This window comes from Otolemur garnettii, unplaced genomic scaffold, assembly GCF_000181295.1.
Source record: "Otolemur garnettii isolate 467f Iridium unplaced genomic scaffold, OtoGar3 scaffold00119, whole genome shotgun sequence".
In the NCBI taxonomy this organism is placed as follows: domain Eukaryota; kingdom Metazoa; phylum Chordata; class Mammalia; order Primates; family Galagidae; genus Otolemur; species Otolemur garnettii.
The window spans coordinates 3729021-3742811 of NW_003852514.1; positions in this window are offsets into that span (position 1 = coordinate 3729021).

Consider the following 13791-nt stretch of genomic DNA (forward strand, 5'->3'; position numbering starts at 1 on the left):
GCCATTCCCTAGCTTGTTGTGCATTCTTTCCAAAAATTGGGACTTTTGAAAAATGCTTCCAGGCATGGGACAAATTGTTAGAAATCAGGACTGTCTCACCAAAAGTGGGACGTCTGGTCACCTTAGATAGGAAAGAAGTAGAAAAGAATAAAATACACAAACAAACTTGGCAGAAGCATATATGAATTCTTTATTATTTACTGTGTTGTAGAAAATTATAGCTTCTATGTAACATTTTATACCATGAAATTATGTTCTATAAACTCAAAAAATAGTCCAGTAATTTCATTATAGTTAACTTAATAGCATAAACAATGCAAATCACAGGCATTACACAAAACAAAATATGGGATGGTCTTCTATATAGGTATTAGTAAGAGGATGAGTCACATTGGACTGCAATATATACTTGTGTTAAAACCCAGTAATTTGAATTTTTATGTCAGAAACATTATTGACGCGGCTGTCTCACCACGCTATAAGATTAACCAATCAGTCTGCAACACAACACAGTAACAGGTTAAAGAGTAATTTATATTTAAAGCAAAAATAGCAGCAATTAAAAATTACACCAAATTCAAGACAGCCAAAACGACAAACTAATAACAAAGTGTTATTCCCTTCAAGTTGGAAACTTCACAGTCTACATGTGCAGGTGCAGTGGGACCTTTGTTAAATCGGAGCCGTATGTGACAGCCATATTTAAAAAAAAAATATTGATTTAGAATCCTTAAGAAACTAAAGAACATGCTGAGCATAGTCTGTGAATACCAACTTTTACTTATTCTTAATGTATCAGTAAGCTATAAATGAATAGCTTTAAGCAGTAAGGCTGTATGGAATTATGTGTTATTCACAAGAACTCTCTAATGGACTTTCAGACCTGTTAGCAGGACCCCAGGACTATGCACAGAGAACCATTGAGTTACAATGTCCTCACCTCAGGAGAGAAGACATAGAAAGTTCTTGGTGGGGGTTAGTAGACTTGCCTGAGGTTAGCACCAACATTTAAGGCAGAGAAAACCTAAACCCTTAAGAGTGAGATATAGAATTATGTCTTACTACTCTGCCATAAGTGATGAACCACTCTTCAAAGCTCTGACATTTTAAGAAGCATTTTTAATGAAAATTATTCCAAAGATGTTTACTAATCATTGCTTTGCCTTTTAACTAGAGCATACTCATACTAATTAAGTGGTCTTTGTCCTTGTTGTTAATATCAGCTGTTGCAAAACGGTGTAATAAAATGATACCCATAGGCTTTTCTAAGAGCAGGATACCTGCATCTAAATTACATAGTCATAGTCTGCTCCTTGAATCCTGAGGTTTTAATAGTATTTTTCCCAGTCCTCTTCCTCACTGTCAGCTTTGTCAATTCTCAGGTTTCACTTCTCTAGTCCAAGTGCATTGGATTTTGTGTTAAGTGTAGATTCTAAGTGTGTCTGGATTTTATGTAAGCAAAAATATTTAAGAATTGTGGTTCTTGTGGAATATAATATAGGAAATGAAGCACTTGGATTTTTAGGCATTGTTTTGGTTCCAGGAAGGCTTTTTTTTTTTTTTTGTAAACATACTTAATCAATTTTAGATTATTATTATTGATTTCAATAACAATACCTTATATTTTTGTGATATTCTTCAGTTTATAAACATTTTGATCCCCATCTTTTCTCAAATGATCTTTGCCAAAATCCTAGTGGGTAGGAAAAGCTAGCAGTCACGCTCTGTTCATCACTCATATCGTTAACTAATCCTCAGTGATGGTGCATGTACCAAGTATTGAGGGAACGAGAATTCTGAGAGGTTACCTAACACGCAAATAGCAAATGTCCAGTACATTAGACAGCTCTGCTTCTACAGCTCTCTGTTCAGTGATCTCTCCCATGTAATATGGCGTCCAGATGTTTGCACTGCCTAGTGGTGAAAGGTAATTATTATGTAACCATCTGTATTGATTTTCTATATAGGCAGCGACTAAAGCACACATGAGCTCAGAGCCTTGACCACTTATATCAGAGCTGAGATGGTTAGCCCACCAGGATACTGATGGGACATGATAATTGGCCAGGATGTGATCATTGTACAGTACTTGTCTCTTACATATAAAATTTTACAAAAATCTTCACTATTTTTAGCCCTGAAAACTCCAAATAGGCAGAAATATCTTTTCCCAGTCACTTTTCTTGAAGTCAATGGAAGCCTTTTATCTAGTAAGGTGGGTGGGTGGCTCCTTCCTAATGGGCAAAACCCAAAGGCATCCATGACCTTTTCATCTCATATTCTTTAAAATGTGGATCATCTGAATGAGTCTAGTTTGCTGGGAGTCCCCAGACAGAGATATTTTTAGATGGCCTTAGATTTCCAAGTATTGTAAGTCAACTTTTCTCCTGGAAGATGATTTTCCTTTAAAAGAATATATGCCTGGCTCCTTGCCAAATGTGACTAAAGGTGGCGATATTTCCCAAATTTGGGAATAAATAAGTGTCTGTAATATGCCCCTTCCTGCAAAAATAGCAGTCAAGGACTCTTTATTAAAGAGAAGAGGAATAAAAAATTCACTTTAATTCACAGAATGGTAGAAGTGGAAGGAACCCTAGGACTTGATAACTGAGAAGAACAGCTCTTATCTTTAGTCACATGGTAGAATCACAGAGTGCTTGAAAAGTTTTTCCCCTCCAGAAACTGGATTAATTGCTCCTAGCGACTCCTGGAAGGTGGGGGGCCTGACTGAGAGCTCATCTTTCTGATTCTGCTATATGGTCACGGCTGAAAGGACAGTGTGCTGTGGTGAGTCAGCAGAAGACTCAGATTCCCTGGACAAAGATATTTCTGGGCATAGAGAAAGAAAGATTGGGAAGGAACTTTGTGCTGAGAAGAAAGAAATCAGGGATGTTGAGTTGCGTTGCACCCTCTTTTTTCATATGTTGAACACTTAAAAGAAACCTGAAAAAAATCATAGATTCCCTGAATTGCCAGAAGACAAGGGATGTGAATAATAATTTATCTAAAAATGTATGAGTTGATTGAAAGTGTACGCTTACGTTGAACAATTATCAACTAATTTTTTTTTCTGATTTAACAGTTATCATCCTGTCTCTTTTCTATGAGTGGGATAGCTCTAGATGGTAATTATTAGCAATGAGTGTTAACATTGAGTGTTAACTCATTCAGGACTCATTACAAATGAAGACTATGTAATACTCATTACAAATAAGTATTAACTCATTTATTTCCCATAATAATCCTGGTGGGTATTACTCTTTTCTTCTAATAAGGTACAGAGCAATTAAGGAGTTTGCCTGTGGTCTTTCTGCAAGAAATAGAGCAAAATTTAGCCCAGGCTCTCAGACTTCTATATTTTAGTTCTTACACACTATTCTGCTTTCAAAGTACAAAAATTATCTCAGAATTCTTGTTAGTTTGAAAAAAAATTTCTTTTGTTTCCTAGTGTTTATTTAAAAAGCCTATTTTAAAAACCTATTACTGTAAAACATTTACTTAAACTAGGCAAAAGCCCTCATTTTCTGGAAATAGTGTAGGTTTTTGAATGGGGTGAAAGATAAGACAGAGGTGAGAGTCTGATTCCAGCTTGAGTCTGATTCCTGCATGAGATGAAAGCCATCAGGCACCAGGGATTGGGATAAATAAGGTCTGGCTATTCCTGTGTCTTCTTCAGCTGCAGGGTGAAGAAGGAGCTTTTCCCAACCACCAAGAAAATACCACAGAGGCAATTCAGCTATGCTGTCTCATAGAAGACATGGTAGCCAGGTTAATCTAAGTGAGTAAGAATAACAATCAAGCCCAAAACTGAACTTTAAAAAATTACTGCAATAAAGTGGACCACAGAGGATTTTCAGGGCAGGGAGATTACTTTGTGTGATGGTTGACCCATGTTATTACACATCTGTAAGAGCCCACAGAAAGAACACCACTAAGAGCGAAACCCTTATGGAAACTACAGACTTTGGGTGACCATGGTGTGCTGTCGTGGGTTCATCAGTTGCAACGTACTACTCCAGTGGGGGATGTTGATAGTGGGGGAGGCTGTGCATGTGTCGGGGTCAGGGTATATGGGAAATCCCTGTACCTTCCTCTAACTTTTGCTGTGAACCTAAAACTGCTCTAAGAAACACAGTCTGTTACTTAAAAAAAGACTGTAAAATATTATGCTAAGGAAAAGAAGTCAGGCATAAAAGGCCATGATGGCATTTGCATGAATCATCTAGAGAAGGCAACTTTGTAGAGACTGGCTGCAGATTGGTGGTCACCAGGGGAGTGGAGGCAATGGGAAGTGACAGCCTAATGGGCATAGGGTTTTCTCTGAGGATGATAAAATGTTCTGGAACCGGACAGTGTTTTAGTGATTGTATATTGCAAATGTACTAAAAACCATTGAATTGTGCACCTAATAAATGTTAAAATAGTAAATTTTATGTTATATCCACTTTTCCCCAATTAAAAAAAACTTTTAAAATATTGCAGTGTGAGAGAAGGAAACCTCAACTTGAAAATTTGGGGAAAACCATGTTTTAAAAAATGATTTATTCTAAGAACTAGTTTTAAAAAAGAAGCATTCTCAGGAACTTCAACCAAATGTGAGAAGGTAAGATCTCATGATCTAGGTGCAGAGAAATATAATGAAAACATTTTTGTAAGGTTAACATGATGGAATGACGTGAAATGGGAGTTATGTGAGATATGAAAAGGTTGAAATCGAATTAAAATTGTTTAGCAGAATTTAAATACAGTTGAAGGCTGAATTGACACTGTGGAAAAGGGAGTCACTGATGCAAAAGAGAAACCTGAGATGCTCCTGCAGAATGCAAAAGGAAAGAACAAGTATAAGAAAATGATGAGAGGGCAGGGAATAAATACACACCCTAAGAACATTGCTCTTAGCCCTGCCAGACATGGAGTGGTAGAGCTCAGAACAACACTCACTGATCAAAAACTTAATTTAGGGTTTTTTCCCTGACCGATAAGAAAGGCCTAAAAATAGAGAGAGAAAATAAAATATTTCATAAAACATTGCTGACAAGAAGCTTTTTAAAATGTACCCTATGATTTAAAAAAAGCAAAGAGAAGAAAATGTCATATAAATATCAAAATAGGACAATCTAATTAAGTAAGGAACAGATTTCTTTGAAATAGACTATCAGAAAATGTTGGAAGAAATTCTACAGAATTTTAAGAAAAACTACTTTGAAACAAATATATTCTCCCTATTTGTCATATGTGTGAAGGCAACAAAGAGACATTCCGGATAAATAAGAGCCCAGAAGATATAAATTCATATTTTCTTTTAAAAATTACTTGAATAAAATGGCATAGCCACTCTGAAAAACAGTTTTGCAGTTTCTTATAAGGCTACATATGCAATTGCCACATGACTTAGTATTTGCATCTGTGGTATTTATCCCAGAGAAATGAAAACTTATGTTCACACAGACCCTCTACATGAGTCTTCATAGAAGCATTGTCAGTAAAAGCTAAAAGTTGGAACTAGCTAGCTGTCTTTCAAAAGATGAACGCTTAACCTGTGGTATGTCCACACCACAGAATACTATTCAGCAATAAAAGGAGCTCACTATAGATGTATGTAACAACGTCAATAAATCTTCAGAGAATTATGGTGAGTGGAGAAGAGCCAATGTCTCAAAGTAGCACACTGTACGATTCCATTTACATAACATTCTTGAAATGAAAAAAGAAGAATGTTGACAAAAATGTGGAGAAAGGGAACGTGTACACACTGTTGGTTGGAATGCAAATTAATACAACCTCTATGGATAACAGTATGGAAATCTCTCCCAACAGAACTACCATATAATCCAGAAACCCCATTACTGAGTATATATAAAGAAAAGAAATCACTATATCCAAAAGATACCTGCCCTTATATGTTTATCACAGCCACTATTCATAATCGCAAACATACAGAATCAACCTATCTGTCAACAGATGATTGGATAAAGAAAACATGGTACTTGTCCCACTTAAGCTATTCCAAAAAATCAGGGAGGATGGCATTCTCCCAAACTCATTCTACAAGGCCTGTATCACCCAGATACCAGAACCTGATAAAGACACAGCAACAAAAGAAAACTATGGGCCAATAACTCTGATGAATATATATGTAAAAATTCTCAACAAAATGGTAGCACACTGAATTCAACAGCACATTAACAAGATTATTCTTCATGGTTAAGTGGGATTCATCACAGGAATGCAAGAATGGTTCACCATATGCAAATCAATCAACGTGATACATCATATCAACGGAATGGAGGACAAAAAACATATGATCATTTCAATTGATGCTGAAAAAGCATTTGATAAAACTCCAACACCCTTTCATAATAAAACTCTCAAAAAATAGGGTATAAAGGAAACTTATCTCCACATAATACAAGCACATGTGATAGAATCATAGCTTTTATCATACTGAATGAAAAAAAAAGTGAAAGTCAGTCTTTTTTCTATGATCTGAAACAAGACAAGGATGCCCACTTTCACCACTGCTATTCAAAATGGTACTGTAAGCTCTCACCAGAGCAATCAACAAGAGAAAGAAATAAAGGGCATCCAAACTGGAAAGGAAAAATTCAAATTATCCTTATTTTTAGATGATACAATCCTAGAGAAACCTAAAGACTCCACAAGAAACAACAACAACAACAAAGAAAAACTGTGAACTGATGAACAAACTCAGTAAAGCTACAGGATACAAAATCAACATAACAAAAATCAGTGGTGTTTCTATATGCCCACAATAAACAATCTGAACACAAAACCAACAAAGCAATCCCCCTTACAATAGCTACAAATAAAATAAAATACTTGGAAGAAACTTAACCAAAGAAGTGAAAAAACTTTATAATGAAAAACTCTAAAGCACTTCTGAATGAAATTGAAGAAAACACAAAAAAAGTAAAGATATTAAATGCTCATGGAAGAATGCTTATTGTTAAAATGTCCACAGAACCCAAAGCAATCTACAGAGTCAATGCAATCCCTATCAAAATACCAATGACATTCTTTATAGAAATAGAAAAAATAATTCCAAAATTTATATGGAACCATCAAAGATCCTACATAGCCAAAGCCATTCTGAGCAAACGAACAAAATAGTAGGAATTACATTGTCGTCTCACTTTAAATACTACTATCGAGCTGTAGTAACCAAAACAGCATGGTACTGGCATAAGAGGAGACATGGTGATCAATGAAACAGAATAGAGTACTGATAAATAAATCCACAGGTTTATGATGAACTCATCTCCAACAAAGGTGCCAAGAACACACAGTGGGGAAAAGAAAGTCCCTTCAGTAAGTGGTGCTAGGAAAACTATATGTCCATACTCAGAAGAATGAAACTGGACCCCATGTCTACCATATACAAAAATCAAATCTAAGACTTGCAACTATGAAACTCCTAAAAAAAAGTATTGGGGAAACACTTCAGGACATTGGTGTGAGCAATGACTTATTGAGTAACAAATACTCTACAGATGGACAACCAAAGCAAAATTGGAAAAATGGTATCACATCAAGCTGAAAAGCTTCTCACGGCAAAGGACGCAACCAACAAAGTGAAGAGACAACCCACAGAAGGGGAAAAGATATTTGCAAAGTATCCGTCTTACAAAGGAATAATAACTAGACCCCAAAATGCAATAGGAAAAAATCAAATAATCTGATTACAAATGGTCAGCAGATATATAAAAAAATGTTCAATATCATTAGTCATCAGAGAAATGCAAGTCAAAACCACAATGTTGCATTGGTTAAAATGTTAATAGTGATGGCTTGGCGCCTGTAGCACAGTGGTTACAGTGCCAGCCACATATAGCGAGGCTGGCGGGTTCCAGCCCGGCCTGTGGCAGCTAAACAACAATGACAACTGCAGCAAAAAAATAGCTGGGTGTTGTGGTGGGCACCTGTAGTCACAGCTACTTGGGAGGCTGAGGTAAGAGAATCACTTAAGCCCAAGTGTTTGAGGTTGTTGTGAGCAGTGATGCCACTGCACACTACCAAGGGTGACATAGTGTGACTCTGTCTCAAAACAAAAAAAGTTAATAGTGAATTGCTGGCAAGGATGTGGAGAAAGGTAAACCTCTGTACGCTGCTGCCGGGAATGTGAATTGGTGCAACCACTGTGGAGAACAGTACGGAGGTTCCTCGGAAACTGAAAATAGAACTACCATCTAACTCAGCAATCCCACTTCTGGATATATATCCAAAGGAGGCGAACTTTGCATATCAAAAAGACATTTGCGCTCCCGTGTTTATTACAACACTATTCACAAAAACCAAGATTTGGAATCAACTGAATTGTCCATCGGTGGATGAACAGACAAAGAAATTGTGGCACACAGACAGATGGAATATTATCAACCAACAAAAGAATGAGATCCTGCTACTTACAACAGCGTGGATGCAATTGGAGAACATTATGTTAAGTGAAATTTAAGTGAAACACAGAAAGACGAATATCATATGTCTCACTCATATGTGGGGACTAAATATAAGAAAGAATTGATTTCCTGGAGACAGTTACCAGAGGCTTGGCAGGACAGCAGGGAAGGGGTAAAGTGAGGGTAGTTAATAAAGTGAGAGTATTTAATGGGTGCAAAAATAAAGCCAGATAATTAGAAGGAATGACAAATATTTGATAGTACAACAAAGTGACTATAATCAACAATAAGTTAGGATATGCTTTAAAATAACTCAAAGAGTAGGATTGGAATGTTTCTAACACAAAGAAATGGTCATAAACACCTACAGTGATGGTTACCTGAATTACCCTTCTTTGATTAATTCACATCATATGACTGTACCAAAACATTACATGTACTCTATGAAGATATACAATGATTATGTACCTTTTTTAAAATGAAAAATGAAAAAATAAGAAAGTGGCACCTGCATACTAGGGGATCCTGTCTAGTCACAACAAAGTGAGAGCAGCTGAGTGCTCAGTCTCCTGCCACCTGCCCCGGTTGTTCCACATGGGGGCCTTGGCGAGTGCTTACGTGAACACCCCAACCTGTACATCTGCCTCCACAAGCCCCAAGCCCTTGATGTTTGTGCCCTCGTTGGGCACACCCCCAGAGAAGGTGACCTTGGAAGGTGACTTTGGAAGGAGGCTGCCCCAGTACAGCATGAAGATTTTTCTACAGTGTTCCATTTTCTTTTATTACAGATGTGTTTTACATTACTACTTACTGTATTTTGATGTGTATAGTGCACTCCATGTATAATGCTCACCCCCATTTTTGGCCCAAACTTTCAGAAAAAGAATTTTATTTTTATATTTTTTTACTTTAGATTAATACAAGGGTAAAGATGATTCGGTCACACTATCTGCATTTGTTCGGTAGACTCCAAGTTGTAGTTGTGCCCTCACCCAGTGGGTGGGTGTGCCATATACCGGTACATTGTGCCTGTTAGGGGAGTCCCCCTCCCCCTCCACTCTGCCCCCACCCTGCCCCCTCACTTGTGTTTAATTGTGTTTTTCTCTTGTGTGGACATGTATTTGTTTGTCTACGGGTTTCATATTACTATTGAGTACAGTGGATGCTTGCCTTTCCAATCTCATGATACTTTGTTTTAATTTTGGAATTCAAATTTTTATTTATCTATATTTAGGTACTTGTTTTTTGTATTACAGAGGAAATTTAGCATTTCTTTTTTAACATATTATGGCACAAGAAATTTTATGTAATAAATAATTATAAAACACAAGAACAGATAAAAGGTACAAAAGATTTTCCAATTTTTTTTTGGTAAAAGTATCAGCTAGATTGTCAACTTCTCCCTCAAGTGTGCGATGAGAGATGTGTCACTCCTCATTGGCTGAAAATGCTTTCCTTGCAGGTTTGTTGTAAGTTCAACAAAACTAATTGCCACATTTCAAGGTATTATTTTGCAAATGGATATTGTTATTACTTTCTAGGGTTATACTTTTAATGAATAAGCATAAATAAAATAACTTAAAAAACTATATAGATATGGTATACCCATGTATAATGTGCATCCTCATTTTTCCCTCAAAAATTTGGGCAAAAAAGTGCACATTATACATGGCAAAACATGGTAACTTCAGGCCGACCAGAGTCCCTGCCGAAGTGCCATGAGAGATGGGGGAAGGGTTAAGTTTTCTTACCTTGAGTTTACAAAGTGTGACTTTGCTTTTAGTGGCTTTACTTACAGGCCTTTTGCTTATTATTATTTTGTTTAAAGACTGGTAGGTTCCTTAGCTAAGAAAAAAGATGCTTGCAAATTTCAATTTGTATGCCTTAACCAGTTCCCTGTTGTCAAGTATTTAAGTCGCTCCCAGTTTTTCTTTATTGTAAGCAACTTCCCCATCTTATCTATTAGTCTATCTGACTAATATTCTTCAAAGCTTTTCAAATGTTGCCCCACCTCCACCCTCCTTTGTCTTCCTTTTTTCTACTTTCTCTCCACACAGTCTAGAGTTCCCTGGTGTCCTAACAGAAGCATGCACATAGCTCTATCATATCAACCTCTGTTGCATTTAACATACACAGTTTGTCTCCTAATATGATTGTGAGTTCTTTTAGAAAAAGGGCTTTTCTTTTTATCTCTGCATTGCCACAGAGGAAGGACTCGCTAAAGCTTAGTGGATGAATTCATCTTCTGTGCAACTCTTCTTTTTTTAATTCTTTATTCAATCATAACCATGTACATTAATGCATTTATGGGGTACAATGTGCTGGTTTGATATACAATGTGGAATGCTTACATCTAACTGATTAACATAACCGTCTCCTTGCTTATTTGTTGTGGTAAAATCATTCACTCAAGGAACTAAAAGTGGACCTACCACTTTTATTCTTAATAAAAGTGGACCTACCACTATTTATTCTTAATAGTTTAGAAATGTATCATTGCATTATGCACATTAGGTTGGATCCCCCCAAATGCCCTCCCTCCTCCCAACCTCCCCCCTCCCTTCCCGTCTATTTCCTCTTCCCGCCTTCTTTCTGGACTATAGTTATTTTTTGCCATTCCTATGAATGTGTGGGTGATTAAATACTGATTTCATAGTAGTATTGAATACATTGAATACTTTTTCTTCCATTCTTGAGATACTTTACTAAGAAGAATATGTTTCAGCTCCATCCAGTTAAACATAAAAGATGTGAAGGCTCCATCTCTTTTATGGCTGCATAGTATTCCATGGTGTACATATACCACAATTTGTTAATCCATTCATGGGTCAATGGGCACTTGGGCTGTTTCCACAACTTGGCAATTATGATCTGGGCTGTAGTAGCCTGTATAGCCTATGGCTAGGAGGAGTGAGAATTATAGGAAATACCTGTAATGGAACACCTTGATGAAAAGGGCATGGAGAGAGATTTGGTTCTAACAAGCATGAGAGAGCTCCTGAGATGAGAGTGTTGGTAAATTGGCAGTCTTTACACCTGTGGTGTTGAGAGGCACGAGCTCCCTCTCAGCCTTATATTAGGCTGGAGGAGAAGGCAGACAAAAAGCATGTGCATTCTATTACGGACACACTTGCTCTGACTGTCTCCTCTTCTGCCTGCAGAATGCCAGCACGGTGTCTCTCTGCTGAAGATTACCAAGCTCTGCTAAAGACTAAGATCTATCTGTTCTAAGAAGACTGCTTTACTCTCTCTAAGATACTCTCTCTCTCTCTCTCTCTCCAGCTAAAGTAGACGGCCCTCAGGCACCGAAGAGAAACTCTTCCTGAGCCAGGTAGCTTAGCGGTCTGCGTCCGGAACCTACCTAAGCTGGGCCCGAGACCTGGCCAGTCCCGGGCCCTGACAAGTGGTGTCAGAGCAGATCCTGACACTGGGCTACAATACACATTCTGGTGCAAATGTTTTTGTTGTAAAATTATTTTTGATCATCTGTGTAAATACCTAGTAGGGAGATTGTAGGATCAAATGGTAGGTCCTCTTTTAGTTCCTTGAGTGTTCTCCAAATTCTTTCCAAAAAGGTTGTACTAGCTTGCATTCCCACCAGCAGTGTAGAAGTGTTCCCTTCTCTCCGCATCCATGCCAATATCTGTAGTTTTGGGATTTGGTTATGTGGTACTGGAGTTAGATGATATCTCAAAGTGGTTTTGATTTGCATTTCTCTGATGATTAAAGATGGTGGGCATTGTTTCATGTGTTTGTAAGCCATGTGCAGCTCTTCTTGTTCTAGTTCCATAGCCACTAAACCAGTGGTCCCAACTTTCAGCAGACATAAGGATCACTGGGAAAGTTTGCTAAAGCCTTGACTCCTGGGCTGTGTCCCCAGAGAACATAAAAACTTCCTGGAACTACTGTCGCTATCCATCTGAGAACACACTTCAGAGAGGCACTGCATTAACATTCTTTTATCTTTCAACTTCCTGAGAGGAATTTCTTAAAAGAAAATGTTCTGGAGAAGGGAGGGGAGTGGGGGTCATGGTGTATGGCACACCTCCTGGAGGTGGGACACAAGTATAAGAGGGACTTTATCTAACAAATATAATCAGTGTAACCTAATTCTTTGTACCCTCAATGAATCCCAAACAATAAAAAAGAGAAAAGAAAAGAAAATGTTCTGATAGTTGGTGGGAACACGTGAATGTAATTGGATGCTTCCTTTCACCTTATAAAAAGAGTGAGTAGAAATATTTATTTATTTATTCATTTATTTATTTGGGATTCATTGAGGGTACAAAGAATTAGATTCCATTGATTGCATTTGTTAGATAAAGTCCCTCTTATAATTGTGTCCTGCCCCCAAGAGGTGCGCCATACACTGTGACCCCCATCCCTTTCCCTCCGCCCCTCTCCCTACTTGCTCATTACTCTGCCCCCTCCCTTATAGTAGCTCATCTACTGCCTTTGTATTAGAATAGAGTACAATTCTTGCTTCTCCAGTCTTGTGATGCTTTACTAAGAAGAATGTATTCCAACTCAATCCAGCTTAATACAAAAGATAGAAAGTCTCCATCTTTTTTTTTTTTTTTTGAGACAGAGTCTTAGTTTGTCACCCTTGCCATGGTGTCATAGCTCACAGCAACCTCTTGGGTTCAAGCGATCCACTTGCCTCAGTCTCCTGAGTAGATGGGACTACAGGCGCCTCCCACAAAGCCCAGCTATTTTTTTAGAGATGGAGGTCTCACTCTTGCTCAGGCTGATCTCAAACTTGTGAACTCAGGCAATCCACCTGCTTCGGGCTCCCAGAGTGCTAGGATTACAGGCATGAGCCACTGCACCTGGCCAAAGTCTCCATCTTTTTGAATGGCCGAGTAGTATCCCATAGTACACATATAACAGAGCTTGTCAATTCCTTCCTGGACTGGTGGGCATTTAGGCTGTTTCCACATTTTGGCAATGGTAAACTGAGTTGTGATAAACAGTCTAGTGCAAATGTCTTTATGATAAAAGGATTTTTTTTCCCTTTGGGTAGATGCCAGTAATGGGATTGCAGGATCCAATGGGAGGTCTAATTTGAGTTCTTCGAGGATTCTCTAAACTTCCTTCCAAAAAGGTTGTATGAGTTTGCAGTCCCACCAGCAGTATTAAAGTGTTCCCTTCTCTCCACATTCATGCCAGCATCTGCAGCTTTGAGACTTTGTGATGTGGGCCATTCTAAATGGGGTTAGGTGACAACTCAGGATAGTTTTGATATGCATTTTTCTGATGATTAGGGACAATGAGCATTTTTACATATATTTGTTAGCCATTCATCTGTCTTCTTTAGAGATGGTTCTATTCATCTCTCTTACCCAATATATGGAAGTGTTAGGACTTTTTTTGT